Source organism: Chinchilla lanigera, unplaced genomic scaffold, assembly GCF_000276665.1.
Source record: "Chinchilla lanigera isolate Chin_1 unplaced genomic scaffold, ChiLan1.0 scaffold00011, whole genome shotgun sequence".
Taxonomy (NCBI): Eukaryota; Metazoa; Chordata; class Mammalia; order Rodentia; family Chinchillidae; genus Chinchilla; species Chinchilla lanigera.
Window position 1 is genome coordinate 1,039,615 of NW_004955412.1, and position 6,324 is coordinate 1,045,938.

The window sequence follows — 6,324 nt, forward strand, 5'->3', positions numbered from 1 at the left end:
GAGGCAGCAAGGAGCCATGTAGTTCTGGGCAAGATGCGATTTGCTCTCACTTTGGAGAAAATATGTACGCAGCAGGGGCCAGCCTTCCACGACCAGGACCTTAGAATCTTCCTCTGCGGTCTTTCATGACAGTAAGGGGCATTGTTCCCAGATCTGCTCCTAACCTGGTACAAGGAAGAAAAAGCCCATCAGTTAAAGAGCCTGAGAGCAGGAGTTACCATCACTAGGAAACGTTTCTTCAAGATACACAGATCTCCGTGGATTCTCTCAACCCTACAGATCGATGACTCTAAGCAAAATAAGGGTTACTGATGATGAGGCAGTTTGTGACTTTACGATCATATCCCTCGTATTCCTTTCAAAGCTTTGCCAGCGCAGCTAAACTGCAGAAGGATAACTGCTCTCAAAGACCTGGGAGGATTGTGGCCCTCAACTAGCACTCCTTGGTGTGATCCCTTCTGGCTACTCTTACCTTTCAGATTATCTCTGGGCAGAATAAGGCTCCCCTCCAGCCTGACAGGGCAGGCATGTCACCCACACTGGATGACCTGCACTTGGGCCATACGCCAGCACGAATGATAACTACAACCTCACGTTGCTGACCGTGAGCCATGGAGATTCACCTGGGTTGTCCCATGCAGGTCATCTGACCCTGTCTTTGCATGCATCCAAACTGAGTTACTTTAAAATCAAACTCTGGTAGATTGTATGCTTTAAAATAATTTAACAAGATTGTGAACTCCAGTCACATCTTATGGGTACCATTAAAACCCCGGTGAGTGGTTCAGGAACCACTTCATTCGTCTTCTGGCTCTTAACATCTTCCATTGGCTAAAATATGACGTGGGCGGTAGGGGTAGCTGGAAACTGCACGGCATTCTTTTCCTCCGCTAGAAAGACAGCGTGAGTTTGATCGGACTGCCACACTCACTTGGCAGAACACCGTGTTAAAGACATTCCGCTAGATTTTTGTGAACTATCCTACTTGTATAACATTTTTAGCTCTAAAAGTAAGAAGAAGCAGCAATAAAATAGCTAATCCTGTCAGGTTCAAAAAGATAATCTATTTTTCTAGAACATATGCAAAGCAGCAATATATTTACCAATTTTGAATGAAACACTTTCCTTTGTAACAAAATGGAAATTTCTGTTGGAAGAGCAAGATGCTTCCTCTTTATCCTACTTCTTAAGAAATACAAGAAACGTATACTTTCTGTACACACTTATTTAAACAGACACGCTTCTGATTCTAACATCTGTATGTACTATTTTGTCCTGCATTTTAAGAAGCTTAATATCAAAGGCAGCTGACAGATTCCATGTGGTGCTGTCCTGTTCTCTTTGCTCCGTCCTAACTCTGACCGAGGTGGTGTGCGCAGAGGGGAAAGTAGCCTCTGGGGAGAGGGTCCAGGCCTCCCGGTACCCAGGCCCAAGCATCTTTTTTCTCCTTCCTGTTACAGTCATACCTTGGCACTCCGCGGCTTTGAAACTCAATAAATTTGATACTCGGTGCATTTTGATGCAAAATGCTGCCCCAGTGCTTGCCATGTGCTTGGTACTCCGTGAGTTAGTTGGAACGGGTCAGAGTTGGTGGCCTCATTACGCAGTACCCTTTCCAGCCACAAACCATTTGTTTGAGTCTTGTTTCTGCTACTCCCAGAGCCCACCTCCTGGGAGTAATTACTGAGGCGCACTGAGGTACCACTGAATTTGTCTAAGTAGAGGAACCTGCTGAGACAAATCACAGACCTATCAATCCAGAACTGACTTCTAAGTAAGCAGATGGGAAGGGGGATTAAAAGAGAGGCTACAGCTTTGCAATCGGAGCGTGAGGGGGTCAGTACAACAACTTCATGCAAATGACCAGTCAGTTGCAGTAGGAGCTGGGCTAGCACAGTGGGAGTGGGAACGGCAATTAGCGGGCCGTTGAGCTACGTTGTGCGTGGGTCATCTCAAGTTCCAGTGTTTGAAATGGTCCTGCTGTCTATATCTATTGCAGCCTGTATCTGAATAGTCAAAGTCAAGATGAGAGCTTTAAAAATTCTCCCGACACTTCAGAAAGGGAGCAAGTGGGGGCTCCACTTGTGTAGTTTGGCTCTCTCCCTGTTGGAATCAACTAGCTAATTTCCTCTGTTTCATTTCATCTGAGCAAGAAACAAGCTGTCTTAATGCAAAGCAGTTACTGCAAGGAGAGGATAAATCCGTTGTGTTAAACAATTTGTTCTCTTTAGTTTACAACTAGAATTGCATGAGATAAAATCGGGAAAATCCAGTTCCCCCCACCCCATTTTGAAATGTTGCTTTCTTCTGTTCACAGGCCTAAATGTGCCTTCCCTCTATTAGCCAGAGGCACAAGAACTAGACGTGAAACTTCTCAGGGGGGAAAATGTTGCTACGGGGCTGAGTCCGTGGGCTCCTCTCCTCCTCTGTATTCTCAGGGAGAAAAGACACCAGGGGGAAAGCACTAAAATCCACCCGGGGATCAATTCAGGATCCCTCCCTGTCCCTCAGCCTCTCCGGCTTCTCTGACGTTCAAAGGAACACTGTCCAATAGGCGAGCTTTCATACTTCGAGAGAAAGCGCTTAAATATTGCTGACAACAGATACACTTCTACGAAACATATGCTTCGAAAGCGAATTAAAAATATTCAACTTCAAACTTATTTTTATTGTTTCTGTGCAGACAAAATGAAATTAGAAGAGCTAAATATTCTGAATATATCCCAGGTATATAAACCAAATCTTTCTGCCTCCGAGTTGCTCTTAATTATAGGCTTTTTCCCCTACTGACCTTAGCTCTGACAGAGCCAGAGTCATGCTATGGACCATTCATGTATCCAGATAAAAAAGAAAACTCTTCATGCCCTTCTCTGTAGAGCCCTCTGAGTCCACATCATGCCTCAGTGCCCTCTCAGCTTTCACCTCTGCGTACAGAACCTCCTTTTACTGCCCAATAGTGCAGGGAGCTCCAGTGTACAGGTAAGAACATTACCCCAAGAGCATTACAAGGAGGCAACCGGTCAAAGCAGGAAAACAGGAAAGCTTATAGGAAGGAAGCGAGGATAAGAGAATTCTCCATTCTTCCAGTAGTAAAGAGCAGAGAAAGATAACAAAGTTCTGAATTTTCTCCGCATTCCGAAGGTCTGCTTCTTCAAGCCTACACTGACTAATCTCTGCAACCAAAAGCACAGAGCAGAGAAACAATAAGGTCTGATTCCAAAATCCAGTAGGAATGAGGTGAGACTCCGTGATTAAACCCCCATAGAGTGAACCGCCTCTGCGTGTACAGCTTCAAGGACTCAGTAGAAAGGCAAGGGCCAGACGTATCTTTCAACAGGTACTTGAAAAGGTACTATGAGAAGTGTATTTGGAAGTTACATGCTGATTACCAACCTACTGGAAATGCAGTGAAAACTGTCTTTCCTTTCTTGTTGATTTGTGATGAGTCACCAAAGAGTTAACGTTCTCTCTCTCCCTTAATCCCTAAAGCAAGCAGGTTAATGATTAATTGTATCAGGGGGTTTGTTTGTAGAACTAAACCACTTTCCTTGTATGCAGAACACATTCTCTGATCATCTATACGGTAAGACGTACTTCACACCATGAACACCTATAACAAACTGAACATCTGCAAAGAAATCAGTTAACTAAATTTTTGCTTATAAATTATCATTTATATGTTATCTTGTAGCGGGAAAATAAATAATTCATCTCAGTTGCCTGGATGATTTTAATTCTAGGAAAGGTCATCATTTCAAATCAGCTTCGGAAAATGACTCTACTTAAAAAATATTTTTCAAGGTGGCCACTGACTGCACGGACTGCACGAAGACCCCCTTCCTTTGGGAAAATAGCGTCTTGTTTTCTTAGATGTCAGCTTTGGTCTGTGGACACTGGGAGCTGGAGATCTGTGCAAGGAAATAGCAGGCGGGGATTAACCCCCCCGAGATCAATTACCGGCAATGCAAATGAAGGCTGTGTCTTTTGCCCATTTAAGGGCACTAGCAGGTTGAAAAATCCTATAGTAACCCTAGTGGACCCTATAGTAACTGTTGTGTCTTCATGCTGAGGACAGTGGGTCCTCTCCTAAGTCTAAATTGCTCTTAGAAGCCCCTGAACTCTCAAACAAGAAACCTCTTCTGCCTGTAATGTGTGGGGTAAATAAGATCAAGCAAAATTATATATTAATCAAATCAGTTTATTTGCTTAGCTCATTTACAATTCCTAGTCTTTGGCGTCTCAAACCTTTCTGTGTTTCCTCCTCACTGATACCTTCTAGAGCTCAGTGGCTGCTTCTTTCTCAGTAGGTTCCAGTACATCTTCTAGTAAATTTAGGTCAGCGTGTTGTTCTGTGGTCCTTGTGTTTGAGACCCCTCTAAATCATCAGGAAGCAGATACAAGTAGGTATTTGAGGGCAGGCATCACTAAGCACTTATAAAAGTCACTCCGAGAAAAGGCCGAGGGATGGGTGCCCAGCCCAGGTCACGCTGGTCCTGAGGCCAAAGCTGCTTGTGGACAAACGCTGCCCTTGGTGTGGTGAAGACTCCCAGCCCTGCCGCACTTCCTGAGATTCGCTCTCACGTTCTCCAGAACAGATAACAAAAACTAAACAAGATTAATGTTTGGGAACACATTAGCAATAATCTATACACCAAGAAGCCCTTTGCTCCTCCTTCAATATCACTTCATTTTGAATAATAGAAAATAAATCTAGGGCAAATTTTGTAGCTGTAAATCCATTCTCAGCAATCCTGACCTCCATTAACATAGATAGTATTTCAAATTCCACTCTGACAGTTGCTCTGCCTCTTTGGGGGCTGGGAGGCCATTCAAGCATATGAGAGAAGCAATTCTTTCACAGCTCCAGGATTACCACCGGAGAATACAAAGAATACAAAGGGCCCTAAGGAAAAAGACAGTATTTTACTTATTTCCCACTCCACATTCCTCTTACTTCATCCTCCGCCTCTATCTTGCTTTAGCTGATGCTTGAACGCCTTCAACATTTAACATTATCTACTTCAATCAGCTACCATGCGCCAGGCAGTGTCCTGAGTTGGAGAATACCAGCTTACGGTCTAGCTGGACAGGCCGATCCTGTCCAACGCAGTAAGCAGTTGCAGCAACTGTACTGAGTCCTGCTCTAGAAGTGGTGGGAGAAGCGGGGACTCCACTCCCCGAGGAAACGGGAACAAAGACTTCAGGGAGGCGGGAAGAACCCAGGCCGTGTAGCAGGTACCCAGGCGGTGTGAAAGTGAGTGCAGACCGTGTTCTAGAACCGGGGACAACACTGGCCACGTTCCACAAAGAAGAAGGATTTGACACAGAGGAGGAAGCAGGAATTCTGTCTGGAAAGTTTGAGCAAGTGAACACCAGGTCAGAGAGCTGATGGAAAGCCTCTGAGAGGCTTACTGTGGGAAGTTATACAATCTATTTTATACTCTAACATACTGCCAGTGGTGGGCAGAGAATGGACCGTCGGGGAGGTGGGACTCCGCGGAGGAGGATGGGTGCAAAGCTGTCGGCCCTGCCCCGGAGCCCCTGCTTCGGTCTCTCAGTGACAGCAACTTCCCTCTCCCCGGAGAGCGTACTGGACTCCAGAACCACCCTGCAGATGGGAAAGTCCTCCTTCACCGAGGGTGTTAGGTCAGTCTCCCTGATTTTCTTTCCTAACAGCTCTTCTGACGTTCTATTCCTTTTCTAATAAAGGAACACATTCCCGGCTAAGCATCACCAGTTTCCTTACCCGTTTCCCATACATCATGGTCCATTCAATTATTTTAACCAGCACTGGGACAGTTGGAGGGTCCCAGTTCTCACACTGCCCTATTAATTTCCCTTGGATTTACTGGCTCAGAAATACTGAAGCTTGTAGAGTGGCTCCGGGGACTGAAAACCGTACCTTAAGTGTGCTGTTAGCAGACAGGAGAGAAATTCTGTCACTTTCCCTGAAAAGAAGGCTCATCTTCTGGGAAGAAGGGAAAATACTGGCACAATTCCAGAGGGGAGACAAATACCCATTTTCCCTTTATGAGTCATATTACCCTTGATGTTTGGCTGGTCACAAAACCAGCCTGCATAAAGGTTACATTTTCCGTCCACTACTACAGCTAGTGGTGGCCATGTGACTAAGCTTTCAATGGAAGTGTTATGTGTGACTTCTGGGACAGTCCTTAAATAGAGGGCTAGTGCTTGCTGTTATTACTAATTCCTCTGTCTTCCTGACCGGGTCTCCAGCACAGTCACTCGATCCCACAACACGGAAAAGGAGGGCGGATCCCTGACACTGCAGTGTCTCGCTCTTCTGGATTATCTCCCTCGGTA